The 21,956-nt window shown below is 46.5% G+C and overlaps 40 non-coding genes and 6 pseudogenes across 40 annotated transcripts; all 46 read right to left on the reverse strand.

Annotated features, from left to right (window-relative positions):
- Positions 1–323: 323 nt before the first annotated feature.
- Positions 324–442, reverse strand: LOC148795470 (5S ribosomal RNA). Its single transcript, XR_016069159.1, has one exon. It is a non-coding gene; the product is annotated as a 5S ribosomal RNA (ribosomal RNA).
- A 353-nt stretch (positions 443–795) lies between these two features.
- Positions 796–914, reverse strand: LOC148795471 (5S ribosomal RNA). Its single transcript, XR_016074641.1, has one exon. It is a non-coding gene; the product is annotated as a 5S ribosomal RNA (ribosomal RNA).
- Positions 915–1,269: 355 nt separating this feature from the next.
- Positions 1,270–1,388, reverse strand: LOC148795472 (5S ribosomal RNA; annotated as a pseudogene).
- Positions 1,389–1,741: 353 nt separating this feature from the next.
- LOC148795473 (5S ribosomal RNA) lies at positions 1,742–1,860 on the reverse strand. Its single transcript, XR_016072232.1, has one exon. It is a non-coding gene; the product is annotated as a 5S ribosomal RNA (ribosomal RNA).
- A 355-nt stretch (positions 1,861–2,215) lies between these two features.
- Positions 2,216–2,334, reverse strand: LOC148795474 (5S ribosomal RNA). The gene has a single exon (XR_016073791.1). It is a non-coding gene; the product is annotated as a 5S ribosomal RNA (ribosomal RNA).
- A 355-nt stretch (positions 2,335–2,689) lies between these two features.
- LOC148795475 (5S ribosomal RNA) lies at positions 2,690–2,808 on the reverse strand (annotated as a pseudogene).
- A 354-nt stretch (positions 2,809–3,162) lies between these two features.
- On the reverse strand, positions 3,163–3,281 carry LOC148795476 (5S ribosomal RNA). Its single transcript, XR_016072565.1, has one exon. It is a non-coding gene; the product is annotated as a 5S ribosomal RNA (ribosomal RNA).
- A 355-nt stretch (positions 3,282–3,636) lies between these two features.
- LOC148795477 (5S ribosomal RNA) lies at positions 3,637–3,755 on the reverse strand. The gene has a single exon (XR_016073792.1). It is a non-coding gene; the product is annotated as a 5S ribosomal RNA (ribosomal RNA).
- A 354-nt stretch (positions 3,756–4,109) lies between these two features.
- LOC148795478 (5S ribosomal RNA) lies at positions 4,110–4,228 on the reverse strand. Its single transcript, XR_016072911.1, has one exon. It is a non-coding gene; the product is annotated as a 5S ribosomal RNA (ribosomal RNA).
- Positions 4,229–4,583: 355 nt separating this feature from the next.
- Positions 4,584–4,702, reverse strand: LOC148795479 (5S ribosomal RNA). Its single transcript, XR_016069953.1, has one exon. It is a non-coding gene; the product is annotated as a 5S ribosomal RNA (ribosomal RNA).
- Positions 4,703–5,055: 353 nt separating this feature from the next.
- Positions 5,056–5,174, reverse strand: LOC148795480 (5S ribosomal RNA). The gene has a single exon (XR_016069447.1). It is a non-coding gene; the product is annotated as a 5S ribosomal RNA (ribosomal RNA).
- A 355-nt stretch (positions 5,175–5,529) lies between these two features.
- On the reverse strand, positions 5,530–5,648 carry LOC148795481 (5S ribosomal RNA). The gene has a single exon (XR_016069739.1). It is a non-coding gene; the product is annotated as a 5S ribosomal RNA (ribosomal RNA).
- Positions 5,649–6,002: 354 nt separating this feature from the next.
- Positions 6,003–6,121, reverse strand: LOC148795482 (5S ribosomal RNA). Its single transcript, XR_016072912.1, has one exon. It is a non-coding gene; the product is annotated as a 5S ribosomal RNA (ribosomal RNA).
- A 355-nt stretch (positions 6,122–6,476) lies between these two features.
- Positions 6,477–6,595, reverse strand: LOC148795483 (5S ribosomal RNA). Its single transcript, XR_016074785.1, has one exon. It is a non-coding gene; the product is annotated as a 5S ribosomal RNA (ribosomal RNA).
- A 354-nt stretch (positions 6,596–6,949) lies between these two features.
- On the reverse strand, positions 6,950–7,068 carry LOC148795484 (5S ribosomal RNA). Its single transcript, XR_016072147.1, has one exon. It is a non-coding gene; the product is annotated as a 5S ribosomal RNA (ribosomal RNA).
- Positions 7,069–7,422: 354 nt separating this feature from the next.
- LOC148795485 (5S ribosomal RNA) lies at positions 7,423–7,541 on the reverse strand. The gene has a single exon (XR_016072009.1). It is a non-coding gene; the product is annotated as a 5S ribosomal RNA (ribosomal RNA).
- A 356-nt stretch (positions 7,542–7,897) lies between these two features.
- Positions 7,898–8,016, reverse strand: LOC148795486 (5S ribosomal RNA). Its single transcript, XR_016073312.1, has one exon. It is a non-coding gene; the product is annotated as a 5S ribosomal RNA (ribosomal RNA).
- A 354-nt stretch (positions 8,017–8,370) lies between these two features.
- Positions 8,371–8,489, reverse strand: LOC148795487 (5S ribosomal RNA). The gene has a single exon (XR_016072913.1). It is a non-coding gene; the product is annotated as a 5S ribosomal RNA (ribosomal RNA).
- Positions 8,490–8,844: 355 nt separating this feature from the next.
- LOC148795488 (5S ribosomal RNA) lies at positions 8,845–8,963 on the reverse strand. The gene has a single exon (XR_016069160.1). It is a non-coding gene; the product is annotated as a 5S ribosomal RNA (ribosomal RNA).
- A 353-nt stretch (positions 8,964–9,316) lies between these two features.
- On the reverse strand, positions 9,317–9,435 carry LOC148795489 (5S ribosomal RNA). The gene has a single exon (XR_016074642.1). It is a non-coding gene; the product is annotated as a 5S ribosomal RNA (ribosomal RNA).
- Positions 9,436–9,790: 355 nt separating this feature from the next.
- Positions 9,791–9,909, reverse strand: LOC148795490 (5S ribosomal RNA; annotated as a pseudogene).
- A 353-nt stretch (positions 9,910–10,262) lies between these two features.
- On the reverse strand, positions 10,263–10,381 carry LOC148795491 (5S ribosomal RNA). Its single transcript, XR_016072233.1, has one exon. It is a non-coding gene; the product is annotated as a 5S ribosomal RNA (ribosomal RNA).
- Positions 10,382–10,736: 355 nt separating this feature from the next.
- Positions 10,737–10,855, reverse strand: LOC148795492 (5S ribosomal RNA). The gene has a single exon (XR_016073793.1). It is a non-coding gene; the product is annotated as a 5S ribosomal RNA (ribosomal RNA).
- Positions 10,856–11,210: 355 nt separating this feature from the next.
- Positions 11,211–11,329, reverse strand: LOC148795493 (5S ribosomal RNA; annotated as a pseudogene).
- Positions 11,330–11,683: 354 nt separating this feature from the next.
- On the reverse strand, positions 11,684–11,802 carry LOC148795494 (5S ribosomal RNA). Its single transcript, XR_016072566.1, has one exon. It is a non-coding gene; the product is annotated as a 5S ribosomal RNA (ribosomal RNA).
- Positions 11,803–12,157: 355 nt separating this feature from the next.
- Positions 12,158–12,276, reverse strand: LOC148795495 (5S ribosomal RNA). Its single transcript, XR_016073794.1, has one exon. It is a non-coding gene; the product is annotated as a 5S ribosomal RNA (ribosomal RNA).
- Positions 12,277–12,630: 354 nt separating this feature from the next.
- LOC148795496 (5S ribosomal RNA) lies at positions 12,631–12,749 on the reverse strand. Its single transcript, XR_016072914.1, has one exon. It is a non-coding gene; the product is annotated as a 5S ribosomal RNA (ribosomal RNA).
- Positions 12,750–13,104: 355 nt separating this feature from the next.
- LOC148795497 (5S ribosomal RNA) lies at positions 13,105–13,223 on the reverse strand. Its single transcript, XR_016069954.1, has one exon. It is a non-coding gene; the product is annotated as a 5S ribosomal RNA (ribosomal RNA).
- Positions 13,224–13,576: 353 nt separating this feature from the next.
- Positions 13,577–13,695, reverse strand: LOC148795498 (5S ribosomal RNA). Its single transcript, XR_016074643.1, has one exon. It is a non-coding gene; the product is annotated as a 5S ribosomal RNA (ribosomal RNA).
- A 355-nt stretch (positions 13,696–14,050) lies between these two features.
- LOC148795499 (5S ribosomal RNA) lies at positions 14,051–14,169 on the reverse strand. Its single transcript, XR_016069740.1, has one exon. It is a non-coding gene; the product is annotated as a 5S ribosomal RNA (ribosomal RNA).
- Positions 14,170–14,523: 354 nt separating this feature from the next.
- LOC148795500 (5S ribosomal RNA) lies at positions 14,524–14,642 on the reverse strand. The gene has a single exon (XR_016072915.1). It is a non-coding gene; the product is annotated as a 5S ribosomal RNA (ribosomal RNA).
- Positions 14,643–14,997: 355 nt separating this feature from the next.
- LOC148795501 (5S ribosomal RNA) lies at positions 14,998–15,116 on the reverse strand. Its single transcript, XR_016074786.1, has one exon. It is a non-coding gene; the product is annotated as a 5S ribosomal RNA (ribosomal RNA).
- A 354-nt stretch (positions 15,117–15,470) lies between these two features.
- On the reverse strand, positions 15,471–15,589 carry LOC148795502 (5S ribosomal RNA). The gene has a single exon (XR_016068823.1). It is a non-coding gene; the product is annotated as a 5S ribosomal RNA (ribosomal RNA).
- Positions 15,590–15,943: 354 nt separating this feature from the next.
- LOC148795503 (5S ribosomal RNA) lies at positions 15,944–16,062 on the reverse strand. The gene has a single exon (XR_016072159.1). It is a non-coding gene; the product is annotated as a 5S ribosomal RNA (ribosomal RNA).
- A 356-nt stretch (positions 16,063–16,418) lies between these two features.
- LOC148795504 (5S ribosomal RNA) lies at positions 16,419–16,537 on the reverse strand. Its single transcript, XR_016073314.1, has one exon. It is a non-coding gene; the product is annotated as a 5S ribosomal RNA (ribosomal RNA).
- A 355-nt stretch (positions 16,538–16,892) lies between these two features.
- On the reverse strand, positions 16,893–17,011 carry LOC148795505 (5S ribosomal RNA; annotated as a pseudogene).
- A 353-nt stretch (positions 17,012–17,364) lies between these two features.
- On the reverse strand, positions 17,365–17,483 carry LOC148795506 (5S ribosomal RNA). Its single transcript, XR_016072234.1, has one exon. It is a non-coding gene; the product is annotated as a 5S ribosomal RNA (ribosomal RNA).
- A 355-nt stretch (positions 17,484–17,838) lies between these two features.
- Positions 17,839–17,957, reverse strand: LOC148795507 (5S ribosomal RNA). Its single transcript, XR_016073796.1, has one exon. It is a non-coding gene; the product is annotated as a 5S ribosomal RNA (ribosomal RNA).
- Positions 17,958–18,312: 355 nt separating this feature from the next.
- On the reverse strand, positions 18,313–18,431 carry LOC148795508 (5S ribosomal RNA; annotated as a pseudogene).
- Positions 18,432–18,785: 354 nt separating this feature from the next.
- On the reverse strand, positions 18,786–18,904 carry LOC148795509 (5S ribosomal RNA). The gene has a single exon (XR_016072568.1). It is a non-coding gene; the product is annotated as a 5S ribosomal RNA (ribosomal RNA).
- A 355-nt stretch (positions 18,905–19,259) lies between these two features.
- Positions 19,260–19,378, reverse strand: LOC148795510 (5S ribosomal RNA). The gene has a single exon (XR_016073797.1). It is a non-coding gene; the product is annotated as a 5S ribosomal RNA (ribosomal RNA).
- A 354-nt stretch (positions 19,379–19,732) lies between these two features.
- Positions 19,733–19,851, reverse strand: LOC148795511 (5S ribosomal RNA). The gene has a single exon (XR_016072916.1). It is a non-coding gene; the product is annotated as a 5S ribosomal RNA (ribosomal RNA).
- Positions 19,852–20,206: 355 nt separating this feature from the next.
- Positions 20,207–20,325, reverse strand: LOC148795512 (5S ribosomal RNA). Its single transcript, XR_016069955.1, has one exon. It is a non-coding gene; the product is annotated as a 5S ribosomal RNA (ribosomal RNA).
- A 353-nt stretch (positions 20,326–20,678) lies between these two features.
- On the reverse strand, positions 20,679–20,797 carry LOC148795513 (5S ribosomal RNA). The gene has a single exon (XR_016074644.1). It is a non-coding gene; the product is annotated as a 5S ribosomal RNA (ribosomal RNA).
- A 355-nt stretch (positions 20,798–21,152) lies between these two features.
- LOC148795514 (5S ribosomal RNA) lies at positions 21,153–21,271 on the reverse strand. Its single transcript, XR_016069741.1, has one exon. It is a non-coding gene; the product is annotated as a 5S ribosomal RNA (ribosomal RNA).
- A 354-nt stretch (positions 21,272–21,625) lies between these two features.
- On the reverse strand, positions 21,626–21,744 carry LOC148795515 (5S ribosomal RNA). The gene has a single exon (XR_016072917.1). It is a non-coding gene; the product is annotated as a 5S ribosomal RNA (ribosomal RNA).
- Between the last annotated feature and the right edge of the window lie 212 nt (positions 21,745–21,956).

Below are 21,956 nucleotides of genomic sequence, written 5' to 3' on the forward strand. Positions count from 1 at the left end.
CTATCTTGCTCCCCTCCATTAATTGTTTTAGACTTGAAAAAACTGTGTATGCAGCCTTCCTCCCTTGGTAACCGTGCACAAGCTCTTACGTGAGCAGAGTGTTTGCTTTTTAGAACTGCCGCACCCCCGGATAGATGCAATACTATCGCGGGGCCCACAATGCACGACGAATGCCAAAAGCCCGGTTTTTGCACGGTTCCCATTCAGTAATGACGATCGTGCCGCAAATGGTCCGAGTATCCGGCGCGTTGTTTGAGTTTGTCTCGCCGAAACGACAAATGGAATTTGCAAATACGATATCGAAATAAAATATTAATAAAATTGGGGTGCAACACAAGGACTTCCCAGGAGGTCACACATCCTAATACTACCCTCGCCCAAGCACACTTAACTTCGGAGTTCTGATGGGATCCGGTGCATTAGTGCTGGTATGATCGCACCCATTTAATTCATGCTCGCTTAGATCTTTATGACCTATCTTGCTCCCTTCCATTAATTGTTTTAGATTTGAAAAAAATGTGTATGCAGCCTTCTTCCCTTGGTAACCGTGCACAAGCTCCTACGTGAGCGGAGTGTTTGCTTTTCAGATCTGCCGCCCCTCCGGATAGATGCAATACTATCGTGGGGCCCACAATGCATGACGAATGCCGAAAGCCCGGTTCTTGCATCGTGGCCATTCAGTAATGACGATCGTGCCGCAAATGGTCCGAGTATCCGACGCATTGTTTCCAGTATCTCCCAGAAACAACAAATGGAATTTCCAAATACAAATCAAAATAAAATATTAATAAAATTGGGGTGCAACACGAGGACTTCCCAGGAGGTCACCCATCCTATTACTACTCTCGCCCAAGCACGCTTAACTTCGGAGTTCTGATGGGATCCAGTGCATTAGTGCTGGTATGATCGCACCCGTTTAATTCATGCTCGCTTAGATCTTTATGCACTATCTTGCTCCCCTCCATTAATTGTTTTATACTTGAAAAAACTGTGTATGCAGCCTTCCTCCCTTGGTAACCGTGCACAAGCTCCTACGTGAGCAGAGTGTTTGCTTTTCAGATCTGCCGCACCCCCGGATAGATGCAATACTATCGCGGGGCCCACAATGCACGACGAATGCCAAAAGCCCGGTTTTTGCACGGTTCCCATTCAGTAATGACAATCGTGCCGCAAATGGTCCGAGTATCCGGCGCGTTGTTTGAGTTTGTCTCGCCGAAACGACAAATGGAATTTGCAAATACGATATCGAAATAAAATATTAATAAAATTGGGGTGAAACACAAGGACTTCCCAGGAGGTCACCCATCCTAATACTACTCTCGCCCAAGCACACTTAACTTCGGAGTTCTGATGAGATCCGGTGCATTAGTGCTGGTATGATAGCACCCGTTTAATTCATGCTCGCTTAGATCTTTATGACCTATCTTGCTCCCTTCCATTAATTGTTTTAGATTTGAAAAAAATGTGTATGCAGCCTCTTTCCCTTGGTAACCGTGCACAAGCTCCTACGTGAGCGGAGTGTTTGTTTTTCAGATCTGCCGCACCTCCGGATAGATGCAATACTATCGCGGGGCCCACAATGCATGACGAATGCCGAAAGCCCGGTTCTAGCATCGTGGCCATTCAGTAATGACGATCGTGCCGCAAATGGTCCGAGTATCCGACGCATTGTTTCCAGTATCTCCCAGAAACAACAAATGGAATTTGCAAATATAAATCAAAATAAAATATTAATAAAATTGGAGTGCAACACGAGGACTTCCCAGGAGGTCACCCATCCTAGTACTACTCTCGCCCGAGCACGCTTAACTTCAGAGTTCTGATGGGATCCGGTGCATTAGTGCTGGTATGATCGCACCCGTTTAATTCATGCTCGCTTAGATCTTTATGCACTATCTTGCTCCCCTCCATTAATTGTTTTAGATTTGAAAAAACTGTGTATGCAGCCTTCCTCCCTTGGTAACCGTGCACAAGCTTTTACGTGAGCAGAGTGTTTGCTTTTTAGATCTGCCGCACCCCCGGATAGATGCAATACTATCGCGGGGCCCACAATGCACGACGAATGCCAAAAGCCCGGTTTTTGCACGGTTCTCATTCAGTAATGACGATTGTGCCGCAAATGGTCCGAGTATCCGGCGCGTTGTTTGCGTTTGTCTCGCCGAAACGACAAATGGAATTTGCAAATACGATATCGAAATAAAATATTAATAAAATTGGGGTGCAACACGAGGACTTCCCAGGAGGTCACCCATCCTAGGACTACTCCCGCCCATGCACACTTAACTTCGGAGTTCTGATGGGATCCGGTGCATTAGTGCTGGTATGATCGCACCCGTTTAATTCATGCTCGCTTAGATCTTTATGCACTATCTTGCTCCCCTCCATTAATTGTTTTAGACTTGAAAAAACTGTGTATGCAGCCTTCCTCCCTTGGTAACCGTGCACAAGCTCCTATGTGAGCAGAGTGTTTGCTTTTCAGATCTGCCGCACCCCCGGATAGATGCAATACTATCGCGGGGCCCACAATGCACGACGAATGCCAAAAGCCCGGTTTTTGCACGGTTCCCATTCAGTAATGACGATCGTTTCGCAAATGGTTCGAGTATCCGGCGCGTTGTTTGAGTTTGTCTCGCCGACACGACAAATGGAATTTGCAAATACGATATCGAAATAAAATATTAATAAAATTGGGGTGAAACACAAGGACTTCCCAGGAGGTCACCCATCCTAATACTACTCCCGCCCAAGCACACTTAACTTCGGAGTTCTGATGAGATCCGGTGCATTAGTGCTGGTATGATAGCACCCGTTTAATTCATGCTCGCTTAGATCTTTATGCACTATCTTGCTCCCCTCCATTAATTGTTTTAGATTTGAAAAAACTGTGTATGCAGCCTTCCTCCCTTGGTAACCGTGCACAAGCTCCTACGTGAGCAGAGTGTTTGCTTTTCAGATCTGCCGCACCTCCGGATAGATGCAATACTATCGCGGGGCCCACAATGCACGACGAATGCCGAAAGCCCGGTTCTTGCATCGTTGCCATTCAGTAATGACGATCGTGCCGCAAATGGTCCGAGTATCCGACGCATTGTTTCCAGTTGTCTCCCAGAAACAACAAATGGAATTTGCAAATACAAATCAAAATAAAATATTAATAAAATTGGGGTGCAACACGAGGACTTCCCAGGAGGTCACCCTTCCAAGTACTACTCTCGCCCAAGCACGCTTAACTTCGGAGTTCTGATGAGATCCGGTGCATTAGTGCTGGTATGATCGCACCCGTTTAATTCATGCTCGCTTAGATCTTTGTGCACTATCTTGCTCCCCTCCATTAATTGTTTTAGACTTGAAAAAACTGTGTATGCAGCCTTCCTCCCTTGGTAACCGTGCACAAGCTCCTACGTGAGCAGAGTGTTTGCTTTTCAGATCTGTCGCACCCCCGGATAGATGCAATACTATCGCGGGGCCCACAATGCACGACGAATGCCAAAAGCCCGGTTTTTGCACGGTTCTCATTCAGTACTGACGATCGTGCCGCAAATGGTCCGAGTATCCGGCGCGTTGTTTGCGTTTGTCTCGCCGAAACGACAAATGGAATTTGCAAATACGATATCAAAATAAAATATTAATAAAATTGGGGTGCAACACGAGGACTTCCCAGGAGGTCACCCATCCTAGGACTACTCCCGCCCATGCACACTTAACTTCGGAGTTCTGATGGGATCCGGTGCATTAGTGCTGGTATGATCGCACCCGTTTAATTCATGCTCGCTTAGATCTTTATGCACTATCTTGCTCCCCTCCATTAATTGTTTTAGACTTGAAAAAACTGTGTATGCAGCCTTCCTCCCTTGGTAACCGTGCACAAGCTCGTACGTGAGCAGAGTGTTTGCATTTCAGATCTGCCGCACCCCCGGATAGATGCAATACTATCGCGGGGCCCACAATGCACGACGAATGCCAAAAGCCCGGTTTTTGCACGGTTCCCATTCAGTAATGACGATCGTGCCGCCAATGGTCCGAGTATCCGACGCATTGTTTCCAGTTGTCTCCCAGAAACAACAAATGGAATTTGCAAATACAAATCAAAATAAAATATTAATAAAATTGGGGTGCAACACGAGGACTTCCCAGGAGGTCACCCATCCTAGTACTACTCTCGCCCAAGAACGCTTAACTTCGGAGTTCTGATGGGATCCGGTGCATTAGTGCTGGTATGATCACACCCGTTTAATTCATGCTCGCTTAGATCTTTATGCACTATCTTGCTCCCCTCCATTAATTGTTTTAGACTTGAAAAAACTGTGTATGCAGCCTTCCTCCCTTGGTAACCGTGCACAAGCTCTTACGTGAGCAGAGTGTTTGCTTTTTAGAACTGCCGCACCCCCGGATAGATGCAATACTATCGCGGGGCCCACAATGCACGACGAATGCCAAAAGCCCGGTTTTTGCACGGTTCCCATTCAGTAATGACGATCGTGCCGCAAATGGTCCGAGTATCCGGCGCGTTGTTTGAGTTTGTCTCGCCGAAACGACAAATGGAATTTGCAAATACGATATCGAAATAAAATATTAATAAAATTGGGGTGCAACACAAGGACTTCCCAGGAGGTCACACATCCTAATACTACTCTCGCCCAAGCACACTTAACTTCGGAGTTCTGATGGGATCCGGTGCATTAGTGCTGGTATGATCGCACCCATTTAATTCATGCTCGCTTAGATCTTTATGACCTATCTTGCTCCCTTCCATTAATTGTTTTAGATTTGAAAAAAATGTGTATGCAGCCTTCTTCCCTTGGTAACCGTGCACAAGCTCCTACGTGAGCGGAGTGTTTGCTTTTCAGATCTGCCGCCCCTCCGGATAGATGCAATACTATCGTGGGGCCCACAATGCATGACGAATGCCGAAAGCCCGGTTCTTGCATCGTGGCCATTCAGTAATGACGATCGTGCCGCAAATGGTCCGAGTATCCGACGCATTGTTTCCAGTATCTCCCAGAAACAACAAATGGAATTTCCAAATACAAATCAATATAAAATATTAATAAAATTGGGGTGCAACACGAGGACTTCCCAGGAGGTCACCCATCCTATTACTACTCTCGCCCAAGCACGCTTAACTTCGGAGTTCTGATGGGATCCAGTGCATTAGTGCTGGTATGATCGCACCGGTTTAATTCATGCTCGCTTAGATCTTTATGCACTATCTTGCTCCCCTCCATTAATTGTTTTAGACTTGAAAAAACTGTGTATGCAGCCTTCCTCCCTTGGTAACCGTGCACAAGCTCCTACGTGAGCAGAGTGTTTGCTTTTCAGATCTGCCGCACCCCCTGATAGATGCAATAATATCGCGGGGCCCACAATGCACGATGAATGCCAAAAGCCCGGTTTTTGCACGGTTCCCATTCAGTAATGACTATCGTGCCGCAAATGGTCCGAGTATCCGGCACGTTGTTTGCGTTTGTCTCGCCGAAACGACAAATGGAATTTGCAAATACGATATCGAAATAAAATATTAATAAAATTGGGGTGCAACACGAGGACTTCCCAGGAGGTCACCCATCCTAGTAATAGTCTCGCCCAAGCACGCTTAACTTCGGAGTTCTGATGGGATCCTGTGCATTAGTGCTGGTATGATCGCACCCGTTTAATTCATGCTCGCTTAGATCTTTATGCACTATCTTGCTCCCCTCCATTAATTGTTTTAGATTTGAAAAAACTGTGTATGCAGCCTTCCTCCCTTGGTAACCGTGCACAAGCTCGTACGTGAGCAGAGTGTTTGCATTTCAAATCTGCCGCACCCCCGGATAGATGCAATACTATCGCGGGGCCCACAATGCATGACGAATGCCGAAAGCCCGGTTCTTGCATCGTTGCCATTCAGTAATGACGATCGTGCCGCAAATGGTCCGAGTATCCGACGCATTGTTTCCAGTTGTCTCCCAGAAACAACAAATGGAATTTGCAAATACAAATCAAAATGAAATATTAATAAAATTGGGGTGCAACACGAGGACTTCCCAGGAGGTCACCCATCCTAGTACTACTCTCGCCCAAGAACGCTTAACTTCGGAGTTCTGATGGGATCCGGTGCATTAGTGCTGGTATGATCACACCCGTTTAATTCATGCTCGCTTAGATCTTTATGCACTATCTTGCTCCCCTCCATTAATTGTTTTAGACTTGAAAAAACTGTGTATGCAGCCTTCCTCCCTTGGTAACCGTGCACAAGCTCTTACGTGAGCAGAGTGTTTGCCTTTTAGATCTGCCGCACCCCCGGATAGATGCAATACTATCGCGGGGCCACAATGCACGATGAATGCCAAAAGCCCGGTTTTTGCACGGTTCCCATTCAGTAATGACAATCGTGCCGCAAATGGTCCGAGTATCCGGCACGTTGTTTGCGTTTGTCTCGCCGAAACGACAAATGGAATTTGCAAATACGATATCGAAATAAAATATTAATAAAATTTGGGGTGCAACACGAGGACTTCCCAGGAGGTCACCCATCCTAGTACTACTCTCGCCCAAGCACGCTTAACTTCGGAGTTCTGATGGGATCCTGTGCATTAGTGCTGATATGATCGCACCCGTTTAATTCATGCTCGCTTAGATCTTTATGCACTATCTTGCTCCCCTCCATTAATTGTTTTAGATTTGAAAAAACTGTGTATGCAGCCTTCCTCCCTTGGTAACCGTGCACAAGCTCCTACGTGAGCAGAGTGTTTGCATTTCAGATCTGCCGCACCCCCGGATAGATGCAATACTATCGCGGGGCCCACAATGCATGACGAATGCCGAAAGCCCGGTTCTTGCATCGTTGCCATTCAGTAATGACGATTGTGCCGCAAATGGTCCGAGTATCCGACGCATTGTTTCCAGTTGTCTCCCAGTAACAACAAATGGAATTTGCAAATACAAATCAAAATAAAATATTAATAAAATTGGGGTGCAACACGAGGACTTCCCAGGAGGTCACCCATCCTAGTACTACTCTCGCCCAAGCACGCTTAACTTCGGAGTTCTGATGGGATCCGGTGCATTAGTGCTGGTATGATCGCACCCGTTTAATTCATGCTCGCTTAGATCTTTATGCACTATCTTGCTCCCCTCCATTAATTGTTTTAGATTTGAAAAAACTGTGTATGCAGCCTTCCTCCCTTGGTAACCGTGCACAAGCTCCTACGTGAGCAAAGTGTTTGTATTTCAGATCTGCCGCACCCCCGGATAGATGCAATACTATCGCGGGGCCCACAATGCATGACGAATGCCGAAAGCCCGGTTCTTGCATCGTTGCCATTCAGTAATGACGATCGTGCCGCAAATGGTCCGAGTATCCGACGCATTGTTTCCAGTTGTCTCCCAGAAACAACAAATGGAATTTGCAAATACAAATCAAAATAAAATATTAATAAAATTGGGGTGCAACACGAGGACTTCCCAGGAGGTCACCCATCCTTGTACTACTCTCGCCCAAGCACGCTTAACTTCGGAGTTCTGATGGGATCCGGTGCATTAGTGCTGGTATGATCGCACCCGTTTAATTCATGCTCGCTTAGATCTTTATGCACTATCTTGCTCCCCTCCATTAATTGTTTTAGACTTGAAAAAAACTGTGTATGCAGCCTTCCTCCCTTGGTAACCGTGCACAAGCTCTTATGTGAGCAGAGTGTTTGCTTTTTAGATCTGCCGCACCCCCGGATAGATGCAAAACTATCGCGGGGCCCACAATGCACGACGAATGCCAAAAGCCCGGTTTTTTCACGGTTCCCATTCAGTAATGACAATCGTGCCGCAAATGGTCCGAGTATCCGGCGCGTTGTTTGCGTTTGTCTCGCCGAAACGACAAATGGAATTTGCAAATACGATATCGAAATAAAATATTAATAAAATTGGGGTGCAACACGAGGACTTCCCAGGAGGTCACCCATCCTAGGACTACTCCCGCCCATGCACACTTAACTTCGGAGTTCTGATGGGATCCGGTGCTTTAGTGCTGGTATGATCGCACCCGTTTAATTCATGCTCGCTTAGATCTTTATGCACTATCTTGCTCCCCTCCATTAATTGTTTTAGACTTGAAAAAACTGTGTATGCAGCCTTCCTCCCTTGGTAACCGTGCACAAGCTCCTACGTGAGCAGAGTGTTTGCTTTTCAGATCTGCCGCACCCCCGGATAGATGCAATACTATCGCGGGGCCCACAATGCACGACGAATGCCAAAAGCCCGGTTTTTGCACGGTTCCCATTCAGTAATGACGATCGTGCCGCCAATGGTCCGAGTATCCGACGCATTGTTTCCAGTTGTCTCCCAGAAACAACAAATGGAATTTGCAAATACAAATCAAAATAAAATATTAATAAAATTGGGGTGCAACACGAGGACTTCCCAGGAGGTCACCCATCCTAGTACTACTCTCGCCCAAGAACGCTTAACTTCGGAGTTCTGATGGGATCCGGTGCATTAGTGCTGGTATGATCACACCCGTTTAATTCATGCTCGCTTAGATCTTTATGCACTATCTTGCTCCCCTCCATTAATTGTTTTAGACTTGAAAAAACTGTGTATGCAGCCTTCCTCCCTTGGTAACCGTGCACAAGCTCTTACGTGAGCAGAGTGTTTGCTTTTTAGAACTGCCGCACCCCCGGATAGATGCAATACTATCGCGGGGCCCACAATGCACGACGAATGCCAAAAGCCCGGTTTTTGCACGGTTCCCATTCAGTAATGACGATCGTGCCGCAAATGGTCCGAGTATCCGGCGCGTTGTTTGAGTTTGTCTCGCCGAAACGACAAATGGAATTTGCAAATACGATATCGAAATAAAATATTAATAAAATTGGGGTGCAACACAAGGACTTCCCAGGAGGTCACACATCCTAATACTACCCTCGCCCAAGCACACTTAACTTCGGAGTTCTGATGGGATCCGGTGCATTAGTGCTGGTATGATCGCACCCATTTAATTCATGCTCGCTTAGATCTTTATGACCTATCTTGCTCCCTTCCATTAATTGTTTTAGATTTGAAAAAAATGTGTATGCAGCCTTCTTCCCTTGGTAACCGTGCACAAGCTCCTACGTGAGCGGAGTGTTTGCTTTTCAGATCTGCCGCCCCTCCGGATAGATGCAATACTATCGTGGGGCCCACAATGCATGACGAATGCCGAAAGCCCGGTTCTTGCATCGTGGCCATTCAGTAATGACGATCGTGCCGCAAATGGTCCGAGTATCCGACGCATTGTTTCCAGTATCTCCCAGAAACAACAAATGGAATTTCCAAATACAAATCAAAATAAAATATTAATAAAATTGGGGTGCAACACGAGGACTTCCCAGGAGGTCACCCATCCTATTACTACTCTCGCCCAAGCACGCTTAACTTCGGAGTTCTGATGGGATCCAGTGCATTAGTGCTGGTATGATCGCACCCGTTTAATTCATGCTCGCTTAGATCTTTATGCACTATCTTGCTCCCCTCCATTAATTGTTTTATACTTGAAAAAACTGTGTATGCAGCCTTCCTCCCTTGGTAACCGTGCACAAGCTCCTACGTGAGCAGAGTGTTTGCTTTTCAGATCTGCCGCACCCCCGGATAGATGCAATACTATCGCGGGGCCCACAATGCACGACGAATGCCAAAAGCCCGGTTTTTGCACGGTTCCCATTCAGTAATGACAATCGTGCCGCAAATGGTCCGAGTATCCGGCGCGTTGTTTGAGTTTGTCTCGCCGAAACGACAAATGGAATTTGCAAATACGATATCGAAATAAAATATTAATAAAATTGGGGTGAAACACAAGGACTTCCCAGGAGGTCACCCATCCTAATACTACTCTCGCCCAAGCACACTTAACTTCGGAGTTCTGATGAGATCCGGTGCATTAGTGCTGGTATGATAGCACCCGTTTAATTCATGCTCGCTTAGATCTTTATGACCTATCTTGCTCCCTTCCATTAATTGTTTTAGATTTGAAAAAAATGTGTATGCAGCCTCTTTCCCTTGGTAACCGTGCACAAGCTCCTACGTGAGCGGAGTGTTTGTTTTTCAGATCTGCCGCACCTCCGGATAGATGCAATACTATCGCGGGGCCCACAATGCATGACGAATGCCGAAAGCCCGGTTCTAGCATCGTGGCCATTCAGTAATGACGATCGTGCCGCAAATGGTCCGAGTATCCGACGCATTGTTTCCAGTATCTCCCAGAAACAACAAATGGAATTTGCAAATATAAATCAAAATAAAATATTAATAAAATTGGAGTGCAACACGAGGACTTCCCAGGAGGTCACCCATCCTAGTACTACTCTCGCCCGAGCACGCTTAACTTCAGAGTTCTGATGGGATCCGGTGCATTAGTGCTGGTATGATCGCACCCGTTTAATTCATGCTCGCTTAGATCTTTATGCACTATCTTGCTCCCCTCCATTAATTGTTTTAGATTTGAAAAAACTGTGTATGCAGCCTTCCTCCCTTGGTAACCGTGCACAAGCTTTTACGTGAGCAGAGTGTTTGCTTTTTAGATCTGCCGCACCCCCGGATAGATGCAATACTATCGCGGGGCCCACAATGCACGACGAATGCCAAAAGCCCGGTTTTTGCACGGTTCTCATTCAGTAATGACGATTGTGCCGCAAATGGTCCGAGTATCCGGCGCGTTGTTTGCGTTTGTCTCGCCGAAACGACAAATGGAATTTGCAAATACGATATCGAAATAAAATATTAATAAAATTGGGGTGCAACACGAGGACTTCCCAGGAGGTCACCCATCCTAGGACTACTCCCGCCCATGCACACTTAACTTCGGAGTTCTGATGGGATCCGGTGCATTAGTGCTGGTATGATCGCACCCGTTTAATTCATGCTCGCTTAGATCTTTATGCACTATCTTGCTCCCCTCCATTAATTGTTTTAGACTTGAAAAAACTGTGTATGCAGCCTTCCTCCCTTGGTAACCGTGCACAAGCTCCTATGTGAGCAGAGTGTTTGCTTTTCAGATCTGCCGCACCCCCGGATAGATGCAATACTATCGCGGGGCCCACAATGCACGACGAATGCCAAAAGCCCGGTTTTTGCACGGTTCCCATTCAGTAATGACGATCGTTTCGCAAATGGTTCGAGTATCCGGCGCGTTGTTTGAGTTTGTCTCGCCGACACGACAAATGGAATTTGCAAATACGATATCGAAATAAAATATTAATAAAATTGGGGTGAAACACAAGGACTTCCCAGGAGGTCACCCATCCTAATACTACTCCCGCCCAAGCACACTTAACTTCGGAGTTCTGATGAGATCCGGTGCATTAGTGCTGGTATGATAGCACCCGTTTAATTCATGCTCGCTTAGATCTTTATGCACTATCTTGCTCCCCTCCATTAATTGTTTTAGATTTGAAAAAACTGTGTATGCAGCCTTCCTCCCTTGGTAACCGTGCACAAGCCCCTACGTGAGCAGAGTGTTTGCTTTTCAGATCTGCCGCACCTCCGGATAGATGCAATACTATCGCGGGGCCCACAATGCACGACGAATGCCGAAAGCCCGGTTCTTGCATCGTTGCCATTCAGTAATGACGATCGTGCCGCAAATGGTCCGAGTATCCGACGCATTGTTTCCAGTTGTCTCCCAGAAACAACAAATGGAATTTGCAAATACAAATCAAAATAAAATATTAATAAAATTGGGGTGCAACACGAGGACTTCCCAGGAGGTCACCCTTCCAAGTACTACTCTCGCCCAAGCACGCTTAACTTCGGAGTTCTGATGAGATCCGGTGCATTAGTGCTGGTATGATCGCACCCGTTTAATTCATGCTCGCTTAGATCTTTGTGCACTATCTTGCTCCCCTCCATTAATTGTTTTAGACTTGAAAAAACTGTGTATGCAGCCTTCCTCCCTTGGTAACCGTGCACAAGCTCCTACGTGAGCAGAGTGTTTGCTTTTCAGATCTGTCGCACCCCCGGATAGATGCAATACTATCGCGGGGCCCACAATGCACGACGAATGCCAAAAGCCCGGTTTTTGCACGGTTCTCATTCAGTACTGACGATCGTGCCGCAAATGGTCCGAGTATCCGGCGCGTTGTTTGCGTTTGTCTCGCCGAAACGACAAATGGAATTTGCAAATACGATATCAAAATAAAATATTAATAAAATTGGGGTGCAACACGAGGACTTCCCAGGAGGTCACCCATCCTAGGACTACTCCCGCCCATGCACACTTAACTTCGGAGTTCTGATGGGATCCGGTGCATTAGTGCTGGTATGATCGCACCCGTTTAATTCATGCTCGCTTAGATCTTTATGCACTATCTTGCTCCCCTCCATTAATTGTTTTAGACTTGAAAAAACTGTGTATGCAGCCTTCCTCCCTTGGTAACCGTGCACAAGCTCGTACGTGAGCAGAGTGTTTGCATTTCAGATCTGCCGCACCCCCGGATAGATGCAATACTATCGCGGGGCCCACAATGCACGACGAATGCCAAAAATCCGGTTTTTGCACGGTTCCCATTCAGTAATGACGATCGTGCCGCCAATGGTCCGAGTATCCGACGCATTGTTTCCAGTTGTCTCCCAGAAACAACAAATGGAATTTGCAAATACAAATCAAAATAAAATATTAATAAAATTGGGGTGCAACACGAGGACTTCCCAGGAGGTCACCCATCCTAGTACTACTCTCGCCCAAGAACGCTTAACTTCGGAGTTCTGATGGGATCCGGTGCATTAGTGCTGGTATGATCACACCCGTTTAATTCATGCTCGCTTAGATCTTTATGCACTATCTTGCTCCCCTCCATTAATTGTTTTAGACTTGAAAAAACTGTGTATGCAGCCTTCCTCCCTTGGTAACCGTGCACAAGCTCTTACGTGAGCAGAGTGTTTGCTTTTTTGAACTGCCGCACCCCCGGATAGATGCAATACTATCGCGGGGCCCACAATGCACGACGAATGCCAAAAGCCCGGTTTTTGCACGGTTCCCATTCAGTAATGACGATCGTGCCGCAAATGGTCCGAGTATCCGGCGCGTTGTTTGAGTTTGTCTCGCCGAAACGACAAATGGAATTTGCAAATACGATATCGAAATAAAATATTAATAAAATTGGGGTGCAACACAAGGACTTCCCAGGAGGTCACACATCCTAATACTACTCTCGCCCAAGCACACTTAACTTCGGAGTTCTGATGGGATCCGGTGCATTAGTGCTGGTATGATCGCACCCATTTAATTCATGCTCGCTTAGATCTTTATGACCTATCTTGCTCCCTTCCATTAATTGTTTTAGATTTGAAAAAAATGTGTATGCAGCCTTCTTCCCTTGGTAACCGTGCACAAGCTCCTACGTGAGCGGAGTGTTTGCTTTTCAGATCTGCCGCCCCTCCGGATAGATGCAATACTATCGTGGGGCCCACAATGCATGACGAATGCCGAAAGCCCGGTTCTTGCATCGTGGCCATTCAGTAATGACGATCGTGCCGCAAATGGTCCGAGTATCCGACGCATTGTTTCCAGTATCTCCCAGAAACAACAAATGGAATTTCCAAATACAAATCAATATAAAATATTAATAAAATTGGGGTGCAACACGAGGACTTCCCAGGAGGTCACCCATCCTATTACTACTCTCGCCCAAGCACGCTTAACTTCGGAGTTCTGATGGGATCCAGTGCATTAGTGCTGGTATGATCGCACCCGTTTAATTCATGCTCGCTTAGATCTTTATGCACTATCTTGCTCCCCTCCATTAATTGTTTTAGACTTGAAAAAACTGTGTATGCAGCCTTCCTCCCTTGGTAACCGTGCACAAGCTCCTACGTGAGCAGAGTGTTTGCTTTTCAGATCTGCCGCACCCCCTGATAGATGCAATAATATCGCGGGGCCCACAATGCACGATGAATGCCAAAAGCCCGGTTTTTGCACGGTTCCCATTCAGTAATGACTATCGTGCCGCAAATGGTCCGAGTATCCGGCACGTTGTTTGCGTTTGTCTCGCCGAAACGACAAATGGAATTTGCAAATACGATATCGAAATAAAATATTAATAAAATTGGGGTGCAACACGAGGACTTCCCAGGAGGTCACCCATCCTAGTAATAGTCTCGCCCAAGCACGCTTAACTTCGGAGTTCTGATGGGATCCTGTGCATTAGTGCTGGTATGATCGCACCCGTTTAATTCATGCTCGCTTAGATCTTTATGCACTATCTTGCTCCCCTCCATTAATTGTTTTAGATTTGAAAAAACTGTGTATGCAGCCTTCCTCCCTTGGTAACCGTGCACAAGCTCGTACGTGAGCAGAGTGTTTGCATTTCAAATCTGCCGCACCCCCGGATAGATGCAATACTATCGCGGGGCCCACAATGCATGACGAATGCCGAAAGCCCGGTTCTTGCATCGTTGCCATTCAGTAATGACGATCGTGCCGCAAATGGTCCGAGTATCCGACGCATTGTTTCCAGTTGTCTCCCAGAAACAACAAATGGAATTTGCAAATACAAATCAAAATGAAATATTAATAAAATTGGGGTGCAACACGAGGACTTCCCAGGAGGTCACCCATCCTAGTACTACTCTCGCCCAAGAACGCTTAACTTCGGAGTTCTGATGGGATCCGGTGCATTAGTGCTGGTATGATCACACCCGTTTAATTCATGCTCGCTTAGATCTTTATGCACTATCTTGCTCCCCTCCATTAATTGTTTTAGACTTGAAAAAACTGTGTATGCAGCCTTCCTCCCTTGGTAACCGTGCACAAGCTCTTACGTGAGCAGAGTGTTTGCCTTTTAGATCTGCCGCACCCCCGGATAGATGCAATACTATCGCGGGGCCACAATGCACGATGAATGCCAAAAGCCCGGTTTTTGCACGGTTCCCATTCAGTAATGACAATCGTGCCGCAAATGGTCCGAGTATCCGGCACGTTGTTTGCGTTTGTCTCGCCGAAACGACAAATGGAATTTGCAAATACGATATCGAAATAAAATATTAATAAAATTTGGGGTGCAACACGAGGACTTCCCAGGAGGTCACCCATCCTAGTACTACTCTCGCCCAAGCACGCTTAACTTCGGAGTTCTGATGGGATCCTGTGCATTAGTGCTGATATGATCGCACCCGTTTAATTCATGCTCGCTTAGATCTTTATGCACTATCTTGCTCCCCTCCATTAATTGTTTTAGATTTGAAAAAACTGTGTATGCAGCCTTCCTCCCTTGGTAACCGTGCACAAGCTCCTACGTGAGCAGAGTGTTTGCATTTCAGATCTGCCGCACCCCCGGATAGATGCAATACTATCGCGGGGCCCACAATGCATGACGAATGCCGAAAGCCCGGTTCTTGCATCGTTGCCATTCAGTAATGACGATTGTGCCGCAAATGGTCCGAGTATCCGACGCATTGTTTCCAGTTGTCTCCCAGTAACAACAAATGGAATTTGCAAATACAAATCAAAATAAAATATTAATAAAATTAGGGTGCAACACGAGGACTTCCCAGGAGGTCACCCATCCTAGTACTACTCTCGCCCAAGCACGCTTAACTTCGGAGTTCTGATGGGATCCGGTGCATTAGTGCTGGTATGATCGCACCCGTTTAATTCATGCTCGCTTAGATCTTTATGCACTATCTTGCTCCCCTCCATTAATTGTTTTAGATTTGAAAAAACTGTGTATGCAGCCTTCCTCCCTTGGTAACCGTGCACAAGCTCCTACGTGAGCAAAGTGTTTGTATTTCAGATCTGCCGCACCCCCGGATAGATGCAATACTATCGCGGGGCCCACAATGCATGACGAATGCCGAAAGCCCGGTTCTTGCATCGTTGCCATTCAGTAATGACGATCGTGCCGCAAATGGTCCGAGTATCCGACGCATTGTTTCCAGTTGTCTCCCAGAAACAACAAATGGAATTTGCAAATACAAATCAAAATAAAATATTAATAAAATTGGGGTGCAACACGAGGACTTCCCAGGAGGTCACCCATCCTAGTACTACTCTCGCCCAAGCACGCTTAACTTCGGAGTTCTGATGGGATCCGGTGCATTAGTGCTGGTATGATCGCACCCGTTTAATTCATGCTCGCTTAGATCTTTATGCACTATCTTGCTCCCCTCCATTAATTGTTTTAGACTTGAAAAAAACTGTGTATGCAGCCTTCCTCCCTTGGTAACCGTGCACAAGCTCTTATGTGAGCAGAGTGTTTGCTTTTTAGATCTGCCGCACCCCCGGATAGATGCAAAACTATCGCGGGGCCCACAATGCACGACGAATGCCAAAAGCCCGGTTTTTTCACGGTTCCCATTCAGTAATGACAATCGTGCCGCAAATGGTCCGAGTATCCGGCGCGTTGTTTGCGTTTGTCTCGCCGAAACGACAAATGGAATTTGCAAATACGATATCGAAATAAAATATTAATAAAATTGGGGTGCAACACGAGGACTTCCCAGGAGGTCACCCATCCTAGGACTACTCCCGCCCATGCACACTTAACTTCGGAGTTCTGATGGGATCCGGTGCTTTAGTGCTGGTATGATCGCACCCGTTTAATTCATGCTCGCTTAGATCTTTATGCACTATCTTGCTCCCCTCCATTAATTGTTTTAGACTTGAAAAAACTGTGTATGCAGCCTTCCTCCCTTGGTAACCGTGCACAAGCTCCTACGTGAGCAGAGTGTTTGCTTTTCAGATCTGCCGCACCCCCGGATAGATGCAATACTATCGCGGGGCCCACAATGCACGACGAATGCCAAAAGCCCGGTTTTTGCACGGTTCCCATTCAGTAATGACAATCGTGCCGCAAATGGTCCGAGTATCCGGCGCGTTGTTTTAGTTTGTCTCGCCGAAACGACAAATGGAATTTGCAAATACGATATCGAAATAAAATATTAATAAAATTGGGGTGAAACACAAGGACTTCCCAGGAGGTCACCCATCCTAATACTACTCTCGCCCAAGCACACTTAACTTCGGAGTTCTGATGAGATCCGGTGCATTAGTGCTGGTATGATAGCACCCGTTTAATTCATGCTCGCTTAGATCTTTATGACCTATCTTGCTCCCTTCCATTAATTGTTTTAGATTTGAAAAAAATGTGTATGCAGCCTCTTTCCCTTGGTAACCGTGCACAAGCTCCTACGTGAGCGGAGTGTTTGTTTTTCAGATCTGCCGCACCTCCGGATAGATGCAATACTATCGCGGGGCCCACAATGCATGACGAATGCCGAAAGCCCGGTTCTAGCATCGTGGCCATTCAGTAATGACGATCGTGCCGCAAATGGTCCGAGTATCCGACGCATTGTTTCCAGTATCTCCCAGAAACAACAAATGGAATTTGCAAATATAAATCAAAATAAAATATTAATAAAATTGGAGTGCAACACGAGGACTTCCCAGGAGGTCACCCATCCTAGTACTACTCTCGCCCGAGCACGCTTAACTTCAGAGTTCTGATGGGATCCGGTGCATTAGTGCTGGTATGATCGCACCCGTTTAATTCATGCTCGCTTAGATCTTTATGCACTATCTTGCTCCCCTCCATTAATTGTTTTAGACTTGAAAAAACTGTGTATGCAGCCTTCCTCCCTTGGTAACCGTGCACAAGCTTTTACGTGAGCAGAGTGTTTGCTTTTTAGATCTGCCGCACCCCCGGATAGATGCAATACTATCGCGGGGCCCACAATGCACGACGAATGCCAAAAGCCCGGTTTTTGCACGGTTCTCATTCAGTAATGACGATTGTGCCGCAAATGGTCCGAGTATCCGGCGCGTTGTTTGCGTTTGTCTCGCCGAAACGACAAATGGAATTTGCAAATACGATATCGAAATAAAATATTAATAAAATTGGGGTGCAACACGAGGACTTCCCAGGAGGTCACCCATCCTAGGACTACTCCCGCCCATGCACACTTAACTTCGGAGTTCTGATGGGATCCGGTGCATTAGTGCTGGTATGATCGCACCCGTTTAATTCATGCTCGCTTAGATCTTTATGCACTATCTTGCTCCCCTCCATTAATTGTTTTAGACTTGAAAAAACTGTGTATGCAGCCTTCCTCCCTTGGTAACCGTGCACAAGCTCCTATGTGAGCAGAGTGTTTGCTTTTCAGATCTGCCGCACCCCCGGATAGATGCAATACTATCGCGGGGCCCACAATGCACGACGAATGCCAAAAGCCCGGTTTTTGCACGGTTCCCATTCAGTAATGACGATCGTTTCACAAATGGTTCGAGTATCCGGCGCGTTGTTTGAGTTTGTCTCGCCGACACGACAAATGGAATTTGCAAATACGATATCGAAATAAAATATTAATAAAATTGGGGTGAAACACAAGGACTTCCCAGGAGGTCACCCATCCTAATACTACTCTCGCCCAAGCACACTTAACTTCGGAGTTCTGATGAGATCCGGTGCATTAGTGCTGGTATGATAGCACCCGTTTAATTCATGCTCGCTTAGATCTTTATGCACTATCTTGCTCCCCTCCATTAATTGTTTTAGATTTGAAAAAACTGTGTATGCAGCCTTCCTCCCTTGGTAACCGTGCACAAGCTCCTACGTGAGCAGAGTGTTTGCTTTTCAGATCTGCCGCACCTCCGGATAGATGCAATACTATCGCGGGGCCCACAATGCACGACGAATGCCGAAAGCCCGGTTCTTGCATCGTTGCCATTCAGTAATGACGATCGTGCTGCAAATGGTCCGAGTATCCGACGCATTGTTTCCAGTTGTCTCCCAGAAACAACAAATGGAATTTGCAAATACAAATCAAAATAAAATATTAATAAAATTGGGGTGCAACACGAGGACTTCCCAGGAGGTCACCCTTCCAAGTACTACTCTCGCCCAAGCACGCTTAACTTCGGAGTTCTGATGAGATCCGGTGCATTAGTGCTGGTATGATCGCACCCGTTTAATTCATGCTCGCTTAGATCTTTGTGCACTATCTTGCTCCCCTCCATTAATTGTTTTAGACTTGAAAAAACTGTGTATGCAGCCTTCCTCCCTTGGTAACCGTGCACAAGCTCCTACGTGAGCAGAGTGTTTGCTTTTCAGATCTGTCGCACCCCCGGATAGATGCAATACTATCGCGGGGCCCACAATGCACGACGAATGCCAAAAGCCCGGTTTTTGCACGGTTCTCATTCAGTAATGACGATCGTGCCGCAAATGGTCCGAGTATCCGGCGCGTTGTTTGCGTTTGTCTCGCCGAAACGACAAATGGAATTTGCAAATACGATATCAAAATAAAATATTAATAAAATTGGGGTGCAACACGAGGACTTCCCAGGAGGTCACCCATCCTAGGACTACTCCCGCCCATGCACACTTAACTTCGGAGTTCTGATGGGATCCGGTGCATTAGTGCTGGTATGATCGCACCCGTTTAATTCATGCTCGCTTAGATCTTTATGCACTATCTTGCTCCCCTCCATTAATTGTTTTAGACTTGAAAAAACTGTGTATGCAGCCTTCCTCCCTTGGTAACCGTGCACAAGCTCGTACGTGAGCAGAGTGTTTGCATTTCAGATCTGCCGCACCCCCGGATAGATGCAATACTATCGCGGGGCCCACAATGCACGACGAATGCCAAAAGCCCGGTTTTTGCACGGTTCCCATTCAGTAATGACGATCGTGCCGCCAATGGTCCGAGTATCCGACGCATTGTTTCCAGTTGTCTCCCAGAAACAACAAATGGAATTTGCAAATACAAATCAAAATAAAATATTAATAAAATTGGGGTGCAACACGAGGACTTCCCAGGAGGTCACCCATCCTAGTACTACTCTCGCCCAAGAACGCTTAACTTCGGAGTTCTGATGGGATCCGGTGCATTAGTGCTGGTATGATCACACCCGTTTAATTCATGCTCGCTTAGATCTTTATGCACTATCTTGCTCCCCTCCATTAATTGTTTTAGACTTGAAAAAACTGTGTATGCAGCCTTCCTCCCTTGGTAACCGTGCACAAGCTCTTACGTGAGCAGAGTGTTTGCTTTTTAGAACTGCCGCACCCCCGGATAGATGCAATACTATCGCGGGGCCCACAATGCACGACGAATGCCAAAAGCCCGGTTTTTGCACGGTTCCCATTCAGTAATGACGATCGTGCCGCAAATGGTCCGAGTATCCGGCGCGTTGTTTGAGTTTGTCTCGCCGAAACGACAAATGGAATTTGCAAATACGATATCGAAATAAAATATTAATAAAATTGGGGTGCAACACAAGGACTTCCCAGGAGGTCACACATCCTAATACTACTCTCGCCCAAGCACACTTAACTTCGGAGTTCTGATGGGATCCGGTGCATTAGTGCTGGTATGATCGCACCCATTTAATTCATGCTCGCTTAGATCTTTATGACCTATCTTGCTCCCTTCCATTAATTGTTTTAGATTTGAAAAAAATGTGTATGCAGCCTTCTTCCCTTGGTAACCGTGCACAAGCTCCTACGTGAGCGGAGTGTTTGCTTTTCAGATCTGCCGCCCCTCCGGATAGATGCAATACTATCGTGGGGCCCACAATGCATGACGAATGCCGAAAGCCCGGTTCTTGCATCGTGGCCATTCAGTAATGACGATCGTGCCGCAAATGGTCCGAGTATCCGACGCATTGTTTCCAGTATCTCCCAGAAACAACAAATGGAATTTCCAAATACAAATCAATATAAAATATTAATAAAATTGGGGTGCAACACGAGGACTTCCCAGGAGGTCACCCATCCTATTACTACTCTCGCCCAAGCACGCTTAACTTCGGAGTTCTGATGGGATCCAGTGCATTAGTGCTGGTATGATCGCACCCGTTTAATTCATGCTCGCTTAGATCTTTATGCACTATCTTGCTCCCCTCCATTAATTGTTTTAGACTTGAAAAAACTGTGTATGCAGCCTTCCTCCCTTGGTAACCGTGCACAAGCTCCTACGTGAGCAGAGTGTTTGCTTTTCAGATCTGCCGCACCCCCTGATAGATGCAATAATATCGCGGGGCCCACAATGCACGATGAATGCCAAAAGCCCGGTTTTTGCACGGTTCCCATTCAGTAATGACTATCGTGCCGCAAATGGTCCGAGTATCCGGCACGTTGTTTGCGTTTGTCTCGCCGAAACGACAAATGGAATTTGCAAATACGATATCGAAATAAAATATTAATAAAATTGGGGTGCAACACGAGGACTTCCCAGGAGGTCACCCATCCTAGTAATAGTCTCGCCCAAGCACGCTTAACTTCGGAGTTCTGATGGGATCCTGTGCATTAGTGCTGGTATGATCGCACCCGTTTAATTCATGCTCGCTTAGATCTTTATGCACTATCTTGCTCCCCTCCATTAATTGTTTTAGATTTGAAAAAACTGTGTATGCAGCCTTCCTCCCTTGGTAACCGTGCACAAGCTCGTACGTGAGCAGAGTGTTTGCATTTCAAATCTGCCGCACCCCCGGATAGATGCAATACTATCGCGGGGCCCACAATGCATGACGAATGCCGAAAGCCCGGTTCTTGCATCGTTGCCATTCAGTAATGACGATCGTGCCGCAAATGGTCCGAGTATCCGACGCATTGTTTCCAGTTGTCTCCCAGAAACAACAAATGGAATTTGCAAATACAAATCAAAATGAAATATTAATAAAATTGGGGTGCAACACGAGGACTTCCCAGGAGGTCACCCATCCTAGTACTACTCTCGCCCAAGAACGCTTAACTTCGGAGTTCTGATGGGATCCGGTGCATTAGTGCTGGTATGATCACACCCGTTTAATTCATGCTCGCTTAGATCTTTATGCACTATCTTGCTCCCCTCCATTAATTGTTTTAGACTTGAAAAAACTGTGTATGCAGCCTTCCTCCCTTGGTAACCGTGCACAAGCTCTTACGTGAGCAGAGTGTTTGCCTTTTAGATCTGCCGCACCCCCGGATAGATGCAATACTATCGCGGGGCCCACAATGCACGATGAATGCCAAAAG

This window comes from Nelumbo nucifera, chromosome 4 (genome assembly GCF_055504915.1).
Source record: "Nelumbo nucifera cultivar China Antique chromosome 4, China Antique-T2T, whole genome shotgun sequence".
Classification (NCBI taxonomy): Eukaryota; Viridiplantae; Streptophyta; class Magnoliopsida; order Proteales; family Nelumbonaceae; genus Nelumbo; species Nelumbo nucifera.